Source organism: Vombatus ursinus, unplaced genomic scaffold (genome assembly GCF_900497805.2).
Source record: "Vombatus ursinus unplaced genomic scaffold, bare-nosed wombat genome assembly UNPS02014832.1, whole genome shotgun sequence".
Lineage (NCBI taxonomy): Eukaryota > Metazoa > Chordata > Mammalia > Diprotodontia > Vombatidae > Vombatus > Vombatus ursinus.
This window is the reverse complement of record NW_020954610.1, coordinates 60,914,273-60,932,331: the sequence shown is the minus strand read 5'-3', so window position 1 is coordinate 60,932,331 and position 18,059 is coordinate 60,914,273. Positions and strand designations below refer to the sequence as shown.

The window sequence follows — 18,059 nt, the reverse complement described above, 5'->3', positions numbered from 1 at the left end:
AATATATAATATAATGATGCATATAATATATAATTATATGTGTGTATAAATATGTATATACACAACTATATATAGGTATACCTCTATATCAATATGTAGATATACACCTTTAACATGGACAAGAGATTAGATTAGTTTGGCTTAACTCTAGGGGCAATAGTGGGCATTACGGGAAGGCAAATTTCAGATCATTGCAAAAAAGAACTTCTCAACAATTTGAGCTGCCTAGCAATGAAATTGGGATGCCTCAGAGGTTGTCAGCTCCCCATCACTAGAAATGTTCTAGCAGAAGCTAGATAACCATGCATCTGGGATTCTGTTTCAGGTAGAGGTCTGGGCTTTATTCAAGTCAATTCAATAAGCTTTTATTAAGCACCTACTATATGCAAGGCATGGTAGTACTAGGTTCTGAGGATACAAAGACAAACCTAAAAACAGCCCCTGCTCTTAGGAAGTTTTATGTTCTCCTGGGGGGAGGGGAAGATACATGGGTAAATACAATATGATTTGAACAAGGAGAGAACATTAAAAACAAGGTGGTACTTGTTGGATGCTTCATCTCATGGAAAAAAATATTTCTACATGTCTTTCAGTTCTGATTATATGATTTTGTAGCTCCTTTCCCACTCCTTCCATACCTATTTCAAAAGTATCCATTCTTCAAGCCCTAGTTCTATTCCCTTCTTTCTTGAAGACTTTTCTGATAATTCCAGCCTTCATTGGCCTTTCCCCTTTCTGACTAGCCTCAGCACTTAATGTCTACTCTATAGCATCCATCTTTTTGTACTTGGTCATGTTAAAAATCTTTAGGCATCTAGGTGATTCAGTGGACAGAACACTAGACCTGGGGTCAAGAAGAACTGAATTCAAATCCAGCCTCAGACACTTATTATATATAGACTCTGGGCAAGTCATTTAACCCCCTGTCTATCTCAATTTCCTCATTTGTAAAATGGAAACCATAACACTTACTTCCCAGGGTTGTTATGAAGATCAAACGAGATAATCCTTGTCAAGTTTTTTGTAAAGCTTAAAGTACTATATAGTTGCTAGCTATTGTTATTATCAAAGTCACATGCTTACAGAAATGTTCACATACAGCCACACTCTCACATATTATCTTACGTCTTAACACAGATTCTCAAGGGCAAGTTTAATGCCACCTTCTTATCCTCCTGTGTCTACTTGGTTAGGATGGCCTAACACATACCTGGGCCCATTATAAATATACCCACTAAGGTTCAATGTACTTATTGGGCCTTTGGACCAGAGGGTACTGGTGCCATGGAGTCCATCACCAATGAAGAATGCAGTCTATATGCCTCTCATGTAATATCTGAAGGTTTGAGCACCTTTGTTTTTTGATTTCATACAAAGAAATAAGGAAACAAGCATTCTCAATGTTTCAAGTGACCTCAATTTATCCACTCAGTCATGTTCTCTATCCATCCATCCATTCTGCAAGTGTTTATTAAATACCTACCATGTTGAAGACATTATTCTAGATCCTGGAGATGTAAAGACCAAAACAAAAAGAGCCCTGCCCTCAACAAAATGAATACAGATAAGAAAACATAGAATAAATAAAAAGTAATTTCTGCATGGGAGAACAGGAGCACTTGGGGAAATTTAGATATTCATCATTCTTGAAAAGCCACCTAATGACTCTTGGAAGGCTCAGAAGTCAGGCCCAGAGCCTGAGGCTGAGTAGAAATATTGTAGTTTGATTTCCAGAAGTGTCAGTTTGAGTACTTCCAGTGAAGGTTTTGGCTTTCTTCTTTTAGAGCTAGGAAGCCTGAGAAACCTAAAGTGTGACCAGGAACCTAAGACAGGGGGTTAGAGAATCCTAGATCTAGAACTGGAGGCCATCGAGGCAGCTAGGTGGCACCATGGATAGAGCATTGGACTGGACATCGGGAAGACTTGAGTTCAAATTCTACCTCTGAAACTTACTAGCTGTGTGATCCTTAGCAAATCTCCTACCCTCTGTAAGCCTCCATTTCCTCATCTTTAAAATGATGAAGCTGGGCTTAATAACCTCTAAAGTCCTTTCGATTTCTAGATCTATGATCTTTTTATATAGTTCAAACCCCTTCATTTTACAGATGAGGAAATGGACATTTCCACAGACATTAGTGACTTGCCCTAGGTAACAATGATGGTGAGTTTCAAAGGTAGAATTTGAACCCAGCTCCTATAACTCTAGTCAATATTCCACTGTACCCCACTTGTGTTACAGGGTCAGGAGGCTCAGAGCCAGTTGAAGGAGCCCAGGACAGGGCAGATGGCCTGGGATTTTCCAAGGAGCTTTTCCAAAGTCTGTGTTACTTTCTGAGGAAGAGGATTTGGGGTCTGTTGGCCTTGAAGAGAGCTGACCCATTAGGAGAGAAGGGCCTTCCATTTTTGCACTCCATGGAGATCAGAGTAAGCCAGACTATGGCAGGGCACATCCAGAATAGCAGTAATTATCAGAACTCAGGTTCCCCTCCTCAGCATTTTGAGGTCTGAGAGCTTCAACTTTTGTGAACTAGTTTCTTACCAAAAAAAAAAAAAAAAGACTCGCTTCCTTACTCCCATCATATAATTGTCCCTCTAGAGACTAGAACCATCTTCAAGGAGGAAGCAAACTCAGCCTGGCTCTAATACATCACTGCCCCCCCCCCCCAGGCTGCCACATCTTCCAGAACATATAATGATATCTTACAAATTTAGTGGAAAATGAATACTTTTTCCACCTAATTTCCGTGGTAATAATCAGAGATATGGAAATTCCGTGACCTAATAATAGTCATGTACATGCACATATTCAAAGTCATATGCTTCCACATACATTTAAACACACACACACACACACATATACATATTCTTATGCATTGTCATACATATTCATATAGATATTCTCACACTCAGGACAAATGCTTGTGCACACCCTCCTCTCCCCTTCACTTCTCCCCTTTCCTTTCCTCTCCTCTTTTATCCTTCCTTTCCTTCTCTCCCCTCCACCTCCTCTCCCCTCTCTTTTCCCCTTTCCCATTCTCCTTTTCACACATTCTCCTTTTCACACAATCAGTTTGGAGAGTACAAATGACCATTGAGGTTTCTCTACCTCTGTGAGCCAGACTGAATGAAAAGTAGGGTCCTCTTTCCTATCTAAACACCTCCTTGGGGCTCATTCCCCAATGACCAGTTCCTTGGACTTCCCTCTTCTGTCTCCTGCCTTGGGACCAAGTTTTGTCATAGATGCAGTTTCATTTTTGATAGCTTGCCATTAGGGCTTGAGTCTTTACCTGCTCACTCAGGTGGGTGTTTATGTGATATGTGTGAATCTGTGCTGTTTCCCTTCTTAGACTGTGAACTCCCAAGGGCAAGGACTTTGATTGAGTCTAACTCTGTGAACAGACTTGGGGTAGGGGTCAGGGCTGTGTACATACTAGGAGTCTGCTTAACCACTGAGCTCTCTTGGCCTGGGGTAGATCAAGCTGGGGAACTGGAAGTTAGGACAGGGAGCTATAGGGGAGGTCTCCTCCTCACCTTAAACCATGGAGCCTAGAGAAAACAGAATAGTCCCCTTCCCTCAAGAGGTTTGGATAGCTTGGTAAATATAGGCCTGGCAGCTCTGGCCTCCTTCCTAGCTCCCAAAGCCAGGAGGATATTTAGAATCCTAATCCCATATCCCAACATGAAGGGCTTTAACCACTGGACACCCTGGCTCTCAGGTTCTCATTGTTTTAAGCACTGAGCAAAAGACAATCCCTGCTGTCAAGGAGCTAAACTCAATGAATCTAATGCAGTTGACAGCAAATATCCATAGAAACAAGAGTACTAGTCAACTTTCCAACTTCCTCAGTAGTATTGCAACAACAAGAGGACCTGCATTACCAGCATCCAATAGGTCTCTTAAGGTTAACCTCTCAATCATATGATCACCATCTGTTGAACAAACTACAAGAATCTAGGAAACATCAGTATTATTCACTTCTAAGCAAGCAGGCTTCAGGAGGGAACAGCTAGCAACTGACCACTTTTATTTGTTATTGGTAGCAGCACTCAACAGTGCATTTGGGATCCTACTAATCTTTCTTATGCTGAACCTGTCAACCTACTAGAAGCTTTTGATAGAATATAGTACTGGCACAAATGAACTAGTTTAACTTGATGTTGTTAATAAAAAGGGGGGGGGCAGGGAAGGAACAAACATTTATTAAGCACACTGTGCTGAGTACTTTATAAATATTATCTCATTTATCCTCACGACAACCCTGGAAGGTAAACCTTTATTTTACAGTTGAGGAAACTGAGGCAGAGATTAATTAAAATATTAAATTAGAATTTGATGATGGCAAATGTCTTTTATTCCTACCCTGAAAGCTTCTCTGGGATACTGTTTTTGGAATTAGAAATACCTGATTTCCTGATCAAGGTAATTTCTGTTGAACAATGGGTAAAACAGGTGTGTCTGTTGATCTCTTATTCAATCTTTAACTCATTGACATTATTGAAAGACTTTAAGAAGTCAGGTAGGCAGGCAGGTAACAGGCATTCCTTGAGTGCTTACTGTGAGCTAGGCTCTGTGCTAAGTGCCGGGGATCAAAATACAAAAGGAAAGATTGTCCTTATCCTCGAGAAACTTATATTCTTGCGGGGGCAGAGGGTAGTAGGGGGAGGGTAGTAGAGACACAGTACACAAAAGGAAGTTGAAAGGTAGTGGGGAATGAAAGCACCCACACAGGCTGGAAGGTGGATGAAAGTTGGCCAGTCTGGAACCCTTTCGGAAAATGGAGGCCATGGAAGGAACTTACAAATGGGAGGAAGGGGCTATCACGGCAGAGTGATATTCCAGGGTAAATAAGGCCAAAGGGGTGGATGGATGTTCTAGGGAGAAGAGGCCCCAGGTGCCAATGGAGGTTCCAGGGTAAAACTACAGCTAAGGTATGATAATAAAGTTCAGAAATTCAGAAGAAGACCTGGAAGGATAATGAATAGGATGAGCCTGAATGGGTCTTATAGACAATCTAGTACAACCCCCTCATTTTGCAGATGAGGAAACTGAGAGCCAGAGAGGTCATAGGTCCCAGCATTTTCCGCCTTTAACTGGCACTTGAAAAATCTCTTCCTTTATATACAAACAAGATATGGAACATGACTATAATTAGGAAAGGAATGGGGAATGTTTAGCTGGGAGTAGGGAAGACTTAGGGGATTCCTTGTAACAATTTTTCAAGCATGTGAAGGGCTGTCATATGGAAGAAGAAATTAGCCTTATCCTGTACTGTTCCTAGGAGCAAAACCAAAACCAATGGTCATATGATACAGAAAAGCAGATATTAGAGGACACAATTCGTTAAAATAGAAAAAAAAAAACCATGGGTTAGAGATCCAGACAACTGATTTCTTCTGTTTTTGCCACCAAGATGGCTGTGGTAATTTGAGTAGGATCTTAGCCTTTCTGGGCCTCAGTTTACCCAGCTACAAAATAAGAACTTAGATTGTAATAGCTAACATTTAAATTATGCTTCAAGGCTTACAAAAGGTTTTACATATGTTCTCTCTTTTGTTCCTTTCAGTGAACCTGTGAGGTGAGTGTCATCATTATTTCATAGATGAGGAAACTGAGACTAAGAGAGGTTAAATGACTTGTCCAGAGTCATGAAGCTATTAAGTATCTGAGGTGGGATTTGGACTCAACTCTTTCTGACTCTGAGTCCAGTGGTCTCTCTACTACCTCACTTATATGATCTCAAAGGTCCTTCCTACCTCTACAGGTTTAAAATTCAGAACAAGGAAGAACTTCCTGATCATTAAAGATGTACAATAGTGAAATAAATAATTTTTTTTAAGTTATGTGCTTGCCTATCCTTGGAAATGTCCAAACAGATGCTGGATGAAAGTCTGACAAGAATTCTATAGAGATGATTCCTGTAATAGATGGAAGGTTAAAAGAGATGACTTCTATGTTTCCATCAGATACTAAGATTTCTGATTCTATGATCATTCACTCAGCTGGGTTTTAAAATTCTGCTATCTATCTAAAGTCAGCAACTCTTAAAACCAGGATACACTAAATGTTAGTTATTCCCAAACTAAAGTAATGCATTTAGAAAAGAAACCCAGTAAAATTGGACAGGCTATAAATAATCAGCCAACTGACCTATGCAAAAAATCCAAATAGGCGTTTATTTATTGAAGTACTCTCTTGGAAAACTCAGACCAAAATAATAAAAGTCACACACAGGCATTAAAACCATAAGAAACAAATTGAAATTTTATCACCTCAAAGGTGGTCACCTGGTCCCTCCTGCTTTAAAAATCTTTCAAAGCAAAAGCAGTGACTCAAATTCTTAATGGCACTTATGGAGTTGGAAATGACCTGGGGGTATCAAAACTAAAAGTGATATGTGTGCATGTATATGTATGTATGTGCATACATGTATACATACACATATGTACTTACACATGTATATTTTGTATATGTACACACATGCACATTTATGTATTGTATGTATGTGTGTATAGACACATATGTGCTTGAATATATGTGTGTGAACATACATATATACATGCACACACATATCTATAATGAACACACATATATGTATATTTATATATATATATATATATTTTTTTTTTTTAAATACTCCTTTTGCCTTGTATCATTCTAGCATCTTTGGGCCAGGTAAAGAGTTGTATGTGCATGTACCTATAATTAAATACTAATAAACAAATCCTGAAAGCCAACCCCTTTCCAGAAGACTGTCTCTCATAATTGTGCTAAGAATTATGCACTGAATGGACAGAATTGGTAACTTTCATTAGGACCTTTAACTCTCTTTCATTACCTAAACTTTACTGTTGTTTGCTCTTCCTTTGTTCTCAAAGAGGATCAGTGAGATGTTGAGGACAATGTCTCGACTTGTGCTTGAATTTGAATTTAACTGAGGTAGAGCTGCACAAAATCATCAGCCTCATTCTCTCCTCCAGAGTCAGTGATGTCCAGTGGTAAGACAAAGGTCAAGGTGACTGGCAATGACCTGGGATGCAGTGGGTGACCTTGGCCTTTCTAAATTGAGGTCTTTCCCCAGATCTGAGACCCCAAAGGCCACTTCTCAAGGAGGCACCAATATTTTATATTACAATATATTAGGTAGGAACTTTTCAAAATGGCATAAGTAAAAGTGACCATGGTAGATCACTATCTTGTCATTGTCATTTTCCCCAAAGTCAAAGGCATGGAGATAAGGAAAACTTCAGCTCTCTGCACTTGTTAGAGGCCTCCTTGTGAAGAGAAGAATATTTGATAAATTCTTGATTTGCCTTGCTGATAACTTCATCTTTGAGAAAACAGAGGAGGTGACCAAGGGCAGGGCAGAAGAGGTAGTGCGAAATCAAGGGAAGACCAAATATTCTGGAACTAATTCTAATCAATAAAGAAGGACTGGTTGCCAAAATATAAATATCTAGAACTTTGGTAAGCAGTGGATAGAGAGTCAGGCCTGGAAATAGGAATACATGAGTTCAAATCTATCCACTAACTGTCTAATCCTGGGCAAGTCATTTAACCTCTGTTTGCCTCAGTTTCCTGTAAGATGGTAATAATATCTACTTCCCAGGGTTGTTGTGAGGATCAAGTAAGATAATAATTGCAAAGCACTTAGCGTCGTTCCTGCCATTTATCTAATAGATGATGATGATGATGATATCTTATTGTAGGGTTCATGGTGAGGAATGCTCTTGTCTAGTATGATGTGTGTCCTGGGCTTTGGGAAAAGAGTTCTGTAGGATAAGTAGGGTCCCAAAACCCAACACCTTACAAAGGAAGTTGTCCTAAGAAGTTTGGGAAGCTTTCAGGAATGAAATTTTTTTTTCTGGGTTCTTGTTTGGCTTTATTAGAAGTAAGGAGATTAAGAATGGAGTAAGGATGCAAAGGCAGGAGAAGAGGGCTGGAGAAGGTTTAAATGGGGCTAACTCTAAGCAGGAGTGTAGGGGGATCCTTCAATGCTAAGGCAGGGAAGGAGAGGAATAGGGAAAAATGAGAGGGAGGAGAGGCAGGATGGGATTAGACTCAAAGGGAATAGGCATCAGGCAGAAAGCTAGCAGGAGAGGGCTCAGAAAGGAGCTTCCCAGGAACTGTGAGCAGCCATCAGGGCCTGTTTCAGTTGCTCGTAGGAAACAAACATCCCTACATTCCAGGAGCCCAAGCAGAGGAAGGAAGGCATGAACCCTTTGTAGAAGGCTTGGGGTCCATCCTTCCGAAGCATAGTGAGGGCACAGTGGCCATCACTAGCATACTGGCTGGAGGCAGAGTTAATGTATCTCGTCTTGACCACGTCCACGGGGAAGCAATGATGGTGGTGCAGAAGCCAGCCCCAAAGGCTGATGTGAAGTGACATGGAAGGTCATGAGGTGGACCTTCAGGAGGGCATCTTCGATGAGATCACTGGTCACCAGCTCAGTACAGTTGACAACAGCATTGCGGGCAACATTGGGTGAAGCTCCTTTCCATAGGCCCCGAAGCCCCTCCTCTCAGGCAATAGTCTTGTAGGCATCCACTGTGCCCTGGTATCTCCGGCTGCCACCTGCATGAGCCTGGGCCTGGAAACGTACCTTCATCACATCTGTGGATTGGGCTACGCCCACTGCCAGTACCCCTGTGATGCAGCCTGCCAGGAGGCGGCTCCCAGTGCCTGCATGCTCTGATCCCTTGGTGTAGAATTGCTTGACAGAGTCATAGAGGCCAATTTGGACAGAGGCAAAACTCACCTGGTGCTGTAACCAGCCACCAACCCATTGTAGAAGCTGCCAGGGCCTTCAGTCTTCACCACAGTCAGAATGTTGCCCATGACACCCCGTTACTGGGCAGTGGCAGAGGAAGCTCTGATGGCTCCCTGGCTCTCTCCCTGAATCTGCAGCCAGACTTTGGCCGTGTCCAGGGGGAAGGTGATGAGGTCGGCGAGGCAGACAGCAGTGCCAGCCCTAAGGAACTTTACGGTGGCTGTTGGGGGCACATCTGTAGGTTTAAATCCAACCATGATGATACTGGCTTTCTGCTCAGGAATGAAATTCTGAGGACTCAAACCCAAGTTATGTCAGTGAAGAAAGGAAAAAAGGACATAATTAAACAGACCCATGTATTTGCTAAATGTTTGCTGAGTTGGCTGTTGAATTGAATGTGACTGAACAGGGAGCTCAATCGTGAACAAAGAATTACAGAGGCACACAGAATGCAGAATCCAGGGACTCACACTTTCAGGAAAAGGCTGAAAAGTTGCAATGGATCCATAGGAGGATAACCAAGATGGCACAGGGATTGGAAGTACAAGGATTATGACATTCATTTGGAAAACTTTGGGATATTCAGATTGAAGAAGAGAATATTTGAGAATTGGAATATGATTACTGTCTTTAAATATTTGAAGGTCTAGTATGTTTGGTTTTTTGCTAGACAATGAGGTTAAGTGACTTGCCCAGGGTCACACAGCTGATAAGTGTCAAGTACCTGAGGTCAGATTTGAACTCAGGTCTTCCTTACTCCAGGGCCGGTGCTCTATCCACTGTGCCACCTAGTTGCCCCAAAGATCTAACATATAGAAATGAGATTACATTCATTCTACTTGACCTTAGGGAGAATAGATCTAGGAATAGCATGTTGATGTTACAGGGTGGCAGATTTTGACTCAACATGAGGAAAGCTTCTGAATAATCAGAGCTATTCAAGAGTGTACTGGAGGTAATGAACTTCCTCATTTCCCAGTTCAGATTGGATGGCTACTTACAGGGGCTTTTCAAAAAGGAGAATTTTTTGCTCTGGGTTAGTTATAGACCAGATAATCTTTGAGGTTCCTTCTGTCTTCAGCCAGATTTTAAGCCTTTAGAACAATCAATTTTCTAGTTTTTTTAGTTTTTTATGGTAATTTTTATTTTTGTTCAACATTTACTTCCACAAGATTTTGAGTTCCAAATTTTCACCCCATCTTGCCCCTCCCCCCACCCCAAGATGGCATGCATTCTAAATACCCCTTCCCCTAGTCTGCCTTCCCTTCTATCTCTCCCCCCCTTCTCTTATCCCCTTCCCCTTCAATTTTCCTGTAGGGCAGGATGGATTTCTGTACCCCATTTCCTGTATTTCTTATTTCCCAGTTGCATGTGAAAACTTTTTTTTAAACATGTGCTTTTAAAATTTTGGGTTCCAAATTTTCTCCCTTCTTCCCTCCCCACCCACCCTCATTGAAAAGGCAAGCAACTCAATATAGGTTATACATGTGCAGTTATGCAAAACACTTCCATAGTAGACATGCTATGAAAAACTAACTCTATTTCCCTTAATCCTATCCTGCCCCCCATTTATTCTATTCTTTCTTTTGACCCTGTCCCTTCTCAGAAGTATTTGCTTCTGATTACCCCCTTTCCCAATCTGCCCTCCTCTCTATCATCCCCCTACTCTCTTGTCCCTTTCCCCCCTATTTTCCTGTAGGGTAAGACAGATTTCCACACCCAATTGAGTGTGTATGTTACTCCCTCCTTAAGTCAAATCCTAGGAGAATAAGATTCACTCATTCCCTCTTACCTTCCCCCGTTTCCCCTCCACTGTAAGAGCCCTTTTTTTCTGTCTTTTTTGTGGGATAATTTACCCCATTCTACCTCTCCCTTTCTCCTTCTCCTAGTATATTCCTCTCTCACCCCTTAATTTTATTCTCCAGATATGACCCCTTCATTTTCAACTCACTCTGTGCCCTCTATCTATCTATCTATATCTATATATACATACATATAATTTTTTCCCCTCCAACTACCCTACTACAAAGGACTCATGAGTTACAAATATCATCTTTCTCTGCAGGAATGTAAACGGTTTAACCTTAATAAGTCTCTTATTATTTTCTCTTTCCTGTTTACCTCTTCATGCTCCACTCAAGTCTTGTATTTGAAAATCAAATTTTCTATTCAACTTTGGTCTTTTCATCAAGAATACTTGAAAGTCCTCTATTTCACTGAATGACCATTTTTTCCCCTGCAGGATTATACTCAGTTTTTCTGGGTAGGTGATGCTTGGTTGTAATCCTATCTCCTTTGCTCTTTGGAATATTATATTCAATGCCCTGGAGTCCCTTAATGAAGAAGCACCTAAATCTTGTGTTATCCTGATTGTGTTTCCACAACACTTGAATTGTTTCTTTCTGGCTGCTTGTAATATTTTCTCCTTGACCTGGGAACTCTGGAATTTGGCTACAATATTCCTAGGAGTTTTCCTTTGGGGATCTCTTTCAGGAGGAGATCAGTGGATTCTTTCAATTTCTATTTTGCCCTCTCGTTCTAAAATATCAGGACAGTTTTCCTGGATAATTTCTTGAAAGATGATGTCTAGGCTCTTTTTTTGATTGTGGCTTTCAGATAATTGAATAATTTTAAAATTCTCTCTCCTGGATCTATTTTCCAGGTCAGTTATTTTTCTAATGAGATAGTTCACATTGTTTTCTAATTTTTCATTCTTTTGGATTTGTTTTACAGTGTCTTGATTTCTCATAAAGTCACTAGTTTCCAATTGCTCTATTCTAATTTTTAAGGAAGTATTTTCTTCAGTAATCTTTTGGACTTCCTTTTCCATTTGGCCAATTTTGCTTTTTAGGGCATTCTTCTCCTCATTGGCTTTTTGGACCTCTTTTGCCGTTTGGGTTAGGCTATTTTTTAAGGTGTTATTTTCTTCAGTATTTTTTTGTGTCTCCTTTAGTAAGCTGTTGACTTGTTTTTCATGATTTTCTTGCATCACTCTCAGTTTTTCCTCTATTTCTCTTACTTGCTTCTCAAAATCCCTTTTGAGCTCTTCCAAGGCCTGGGACTGATTCATATTTTTCTTGGAGGGTTTGGATGTAGGAGCTTTGGCTTTGTTGTCTTTTTCTGGTTGTATGTTTTGATCTTCTTTTTCACCAAAGTAAGATAATATAGTCTGACTCTTTTTGCGCTGCTTACTCATGATCCTGGCCCATTACTTGAGTTTTAAACTCTTTGTTAAGATAAAAGTCTGCTTCCAATGTGAAGAGTGTACTGTCCCAAGCTTTGGGGGTTTGTACAGCTGTTTTCAGAGGTACTTCTAGGGACCTGTAAATTTTCAGTTCTTCCAAGGTGCTATGATAAGGGGTGAGGTGTTTCCTCTCCACAGCCGCAGCAAGCTCCACCACACCAGCACTCCTCCTCGCCCCAGGACCGCCCCTCAGAACTGTGACCCAGATCCAAGCATGGGCAAAGCAAGAGAATCCTGCACCAGCAGAGAGATCCCTGCAATCCCCCTCTGATCAGCCACTCAATTCCCCCTCAGTCTGTGGGCCTGAAGCTCAGGAAAAAGCTGCAACCCCAGGCCGTGCTTGAGATTTGCGGCTGAGACCTAGCTCCTCTCTCACTGTAGACACAGACTTTTCCCACTGATCTTCTAAGGTGTCTTTGGCATTCAGGGGTTGAGAAGTCTGGAAACCACCACAGCTGTCCGCAATTCAGTCCTCTGAGGCCTGCTCCCAGGTTGCTGCGGCCTGTGCGCCCATACCGAACTGCGCTCCTCTCCCAGCCCGGCGCGATATACCTTTCTGATCAACCATCCAGGCTGTCTTTGGCTGGAAATTTGTTTCACTCTGTCTTTTTGTGGTTTCTGCTGCTTTAGAATTTGTTTAGAGCCATTTTTTTAGGTATTTGGAGGACTTTGGGAGAGAGCTCAAGACAGTTACTGCTTTCCCTCCGCCATCTTGGCTCTGCGCAAGTGCCAGGAATACATCAGCAGGGAAGGGAGCCATGTTCCTTTGTACCACGTACAGTCTGGGCACAGGAAAGCCCCAGTACAAACAATGAGCTAGAATGGAGTCCTTGGACCTCATGGTCCAACCTCCCCCACTCCCAATTAAATTAGCCTCAGATGACAGTGTCCTTACAGCCCTGAGGTCAGCTCCCAATCAAAATGTATTTCCCTTGTAGTAAAGAGAATTCCCATTTATGTTACTCTGAGTTACTTTCCCTCATCCAGGCTCCTCCATGTGTATCTTTAGAGCTGGCGGTCCCAGAGTCTCACATGCTGAGCAATGAATTACCTATGTACTTGACTTTTAAACAAAGACATTTCTAAACACATTACAGTTTTAATGGTCACTTTTGGGCAATAGGCTGCCTGACTATATTGACATGATCCTCTCTCCAACTCCTGTCCAGACTGGCCTGCACTAACTGGCAATTTGCCATGCTCGGGCCTGTTCACTTATAGCTAAACCCAAAACTCCTTCAGAGACCTTTCATTTTCTTTTGCTCCATATCCTAACTTGTAAAATTGCCTTCTTTCCCCTACATTTGCCTTCCACAGACTCTACACTTGAGTCCAAATGGACTCATAACTGCCCTGCACACATACCTTATGCTTTCCTGCCTACACTCCTTTGCTGATACTGTTAAGGATATGTTAAGGACACCCTCCCCACCCCTCAGCTTGTTGGATTCCAACTCAAGTTTTATTTTTATTTTTATTTTATGTTATTTTGTTTGGCAAGACAATCAGAATTAAGTGACTTGCCCAGGGTCACCCAGCTAGTAAATGTCTGAGGCTCGATTTGAACTTGAGTCCTCCTGACTCCAGGGCCGGCACTGTGCCATCTAGCTGCCCCTCAAGTTTTAAAGTTTAAATCAAATGCCACCTTCTCAGGAAGCCATCCCTGATCCCTTTCCCCCATAGCAGTTATGACTTGTCTTTCTTTCAATATCATATAATCCATTGCATTATTCTAATATACTTAGTTAAGTCAACAGGTATTTATTAAGTATCTACTATGTGCCACACTGTTCTAAGTGCTGAGGATACAAGGAAAAGTAAAAGACAGTCCCTGCTCTCAAGGAGCTTACAGTCTAAAGGGGGAGACAAGATGCAAAGAACTAAGTGCCAACAAGATAGAGACAGGATAAATTGTAGCCAAGCTCAGAGGGAAGGCACCAGCATTAAGGCAGATCAGGAAAAGCTTCTTGTAGAAGGCTAAAAGTTAGTTGAGACTTCAGAGAGGTCAAAGAAGTTAGGAGGCAGAAATGAGGGAGGGAGTTCTAGACCCAGACAGGCGACAGCATGTTACAATGCTTGCAGTTGAAAGATAGAGTGTGTAGTGCAAGGAACCAAAAGAAGGCCAGCATCTCTAAGTCACAGAGTGTTGGAGGTGAAGAGGGTATATAAAAAGTAAGAAAACTGAAACAGTAGGAAAGGATAGGTTATGGAGGGCTTTAAAAGCCAATATCAATGGGGCAGCTAGGTGGTACAGTGGATAAAGCACCAGCCCTTGAGTCAGGAGAACCTGGGTTCAAATCCAGTCTCAGACCAGACACTTGACACTTAGTAGCTGTGTGATCTTGGGCAAGTCACTTAACCCAATTGCCTCACCCCCCCCAAAAAAAGCCAATACCAAGGGTTTTATATTTGATTCTGGAAGCAATTGGGCACTACTGAAGTTCATTGAAGAGAGAGGGTATCATGGTCAAACCTGTATGTATTATTTAGTCATAATTATTTGAGTCTCTGGTATAACTCTATAGGGCTATAAGATCAATGAAAGTGAAGATTACATCTAATTTAAATTTTGTATCTCTCCTAGCACCTAACACAATGCCCTGTACACAGAAGGTGTTCAACAAATGTTGATTGAATTGAATTATTGAATTTCATGCCCCATATTTTGGCTCCTACACAACCCCAAGATTGATTCTGACCAGATTTCTTTGCCCTTGATTAGTTTATCTAGGAAGGACCTTTTATGGTAGTCATTCTCTCTTGTTGCCAGTCAGTGAAATAAATCTGTATACACTGAGAGTTCCCTATTTGAAGAGTCATAACTAAGGTAGAATAACTAGGGTTTTGCCCTGGAGTTCCAAATTTATGGTGCTGTGGTCTTTATAGGAACAACAGAACTTAACACCTACTTAGCAAGGATAATTAACTAAAACATGAAACTACCAACTGGGCTTCCTGTCCCCCTCACTCTGCTGTTGCATCCCCAGGTGTGCTCCTCCTTAGCCAGGCTCTGCCCTGCTCTTCCCACAACTAAATTTGTTTTACTAAGTTGAAGAGGGTTATGTGCTATGCCAAATACATCTATTGTGTTGTGGTCCTTGTCCCAGGTATAAAAATTGCTAGTTATGGCTCTGCCTTGGGTGCACTTGACTATGAATTACCAGAGAAGAGATAAAAGGCATGTCATCTTGGGGATCCTGCAGAAAACTCAGAAAATATGTGTGAGTAAAGAAAGACTTCTGCAAAGCAACAAGGGTATTGGCAAGGGGAGTTCAACAGCTGATAACATAGGTGCTGATGAGGAGCAGGACCAGGTGCTACTGACAGATGTGATATCTATAGCATTCTCACTGCTGCAGAACATACCCAGGCCTCAGCAAGCTGCTTGCTCTGTAGCTGTGAAGGTGACATCCCCCTGCTTCTTACTTATAGCTAATGTAGCCCCTATGGACAGCCTTCAATATACCATGGCAGAGGAAGAGAAATGAATGCAGGACAAGTTGCTGGAACAAAGCTAGTAAACCTTAGCTCTTACCTTCTGTTCTGCTCTAGCCATAGTCCTCTTCCCCTGAATAATAAGACTGAGATTGTCCTTCAGCAGAGAGTAGGTGTCCCTTGCTACCAATCCCCACTGAAGTGATAACCAGGACACACTCACCAACATTAAAGCCATCCTGGTCCCCAGGCAAAAACTAGTACTTCTACTCATTAGGTGAAAACACAATCTGAACCCCAATTTCAGGCCAACTGCTTAAACCCATAGCCCACAGTAAAGAATCAAGAACCATCCTGGCTTCTTACCCAGCTCTGGGGAAGTGGTTTCTTCAGTGTCTTTCATGGAAATTCACCCCTCTCCTTCTATTCCCATCACCGCCATAATTTAAGCCCTCATAACCTCTCACTTTAACTATTATATTCACTTCCCAACAAATCCTCAGGTCTTTACTCTCTTTCCCCTTCCAATCCATCCTGTACACTGATGCTAGATTATAGTCTTTATGCACAATCAGTTTGTCAGTCAAACTGGCATTTATTATGTATCTACTACGAATCAATCACTGTGCTCACCGTGGTGGGGAAAGATTGCAAAGAAAAGCAAGATTGTCCCTGTCGAGGAGCTCACAGTCTGATGGGGGAAATAACATGAAAACAACTGTATAAACAAGTTGCATATTGGAGGTGATCAATAAAAGGAAGAAATCAGCCTTAAGGGAGATTGGGAAAGACTTCTCACGGAAAGTGGGATCTTAGTTGGGACTTGAGGGAAGCCAGGGAAGCCAGGAGGTGGAAATAAGGAGGGACAGCATTCCAGACATGGGAAATGTCCAGTGAAAATGCCCGGAGCCTGGAGATTGAGTATTTTGTTTGAGCAATGGCACACATCTGTTTATGTCACTACTGTGCTCAAAATCCTTCTACGCCTCTCTATTATCTACCGAATAAAATCCAAACTCCTTTGTCTGGAAGTCAAGTATAAGCTTCTCTACCTTTCCAGTTTTGTCTCAAACTATTTTTCTCTTCTATCAGCCCCTCCCACTCCCCACCCCTATACTGTATACTCCAGCCAATCTGGACTATTCTTTGTCACTACAATATACGCCATACCTTCTCGTGACTATGATTTTGTTCATTCCTTTCTTTAGGCCTGGAATGCCCTTCCTCTCCAACCACACACAACCCTCTCTGTTGAAAATATCCAACTAAATCATGTTCAAAAGCCAATTCTTCCAAGAAGCCTTCCAGATCTTCCCATTCAGAAATAATCTGTCCTTCCTCAGAAATCACATAGCACTTTCTTTATGCACAGCATTTGGAGTCAGAAGACCTAAATTCATAACTTAATTCTGAAATTTACTTGGACTAGAGTTATTTACCTCTCTTGGTCTTAATAGTCTCATCAGGAAATAATTATATTTGCATTACCACAGAATTATGGTAAAGGAAATGCTTTGTAAAACTTAAAACAATAAACAAATTCTGTCTCAGAATGTAAGCTCCTTGTGAATAGGGACTGTGCCACTTTTATATTTCAACTCTAACCTCTAGCACAGTGTCTGACACATTGTAGACACTTAATAAATGCTTGTTGATTGATTTAAACTCAGCCTACTCTTTTCTTATTCTACTCCTCTCATCTATGTTTCCACTAGACATGATGAATGTTAATCTGCTAACAAATAGCAAAATTTTTGTGCTTATTGGACAGTTTATTAGAATTCTATTTCCATTTTTTTATTATATTGCTTTTTAAAAATCAATTAGTAGTTTTCAGAAGACCATTTGAGTGGCTTGTTCTTAATGACCTAGCAATAACTGTTTAGTAGACTTTTGGTTATGATTGTTTAGCTCAGTCAATGATCATACTACCTTTTCATCCTGCTTTTTCCATTTCAAGAGGAAATCTACAAATCCTCATAAGACAGTTTTAATGTCAAGTAACTATACATCACTTGCCCAACCACAGGAGGAAAGAGTATATAGCCAACAATTGTCATATTGTATTTTGTTTTATCCTTAGTCATCTATATGTTTTATCTCCCTTAAACAATTGTAAGCTCCCCGACAGGAGGGACTGTGCATTGTATTTCTTTTTATCCATTCCTGATCCCTAGAATAACACTTTACCAATGTGTATTTAATAATTGTATCTTTAACAGAACAGATAAACATAAATGTTAAATAGGAGTTTAGATGATTGTATTAAAAACTTTTGAAATATTTAAAAGGTTTTAATGTTTCAGTTTCATCTTAATCTAAGCATGGTCTTATCGGCTTGATTAGAATGTTTCCTTCTTACTCAGCCTGAATCTTTATATTGGATTCAAGCCTCTCCCAACACTGAAACTGGGTTCCAGTACAATAGTGCTTCCAAACTTAGGACTTGAGACCAGCCTGACATCAGAATATTAATGCTGTATCTTCATAACAACGACAAGAATAGTATTCTCTGATGAGCCACTTAGAAGTCATTAAAAAGTATCTATCCTCAGTTATCCTGTCCAGCTCAGATATATCTTCCATTCCCTCTGATCGTCCTCCTTGCCCT

At 41.1% G+C, this 18,059-nt stretch overlaps 1 protein-coding gene and 1 pseudogene across 1 annotated transcript in view; one reads left to right on the top strand and one right to left on the bottom strand.

Moving 5' to 3' along the window:
* Positions 1–18,059, top strand: part of HS3ST2 (heparan sulfate-glucosamine 3-sulfotransferase 2) — a 144,095-nt gene that overhangs the window by 121,720 nt on the left and 4,316 nt on the right. The gene's annotated exons all lie outside the window — the stretch shown is intronic.
* Positions 8,103–9,026, bottom strand: LOC114025900 (annotated as a pseudogene).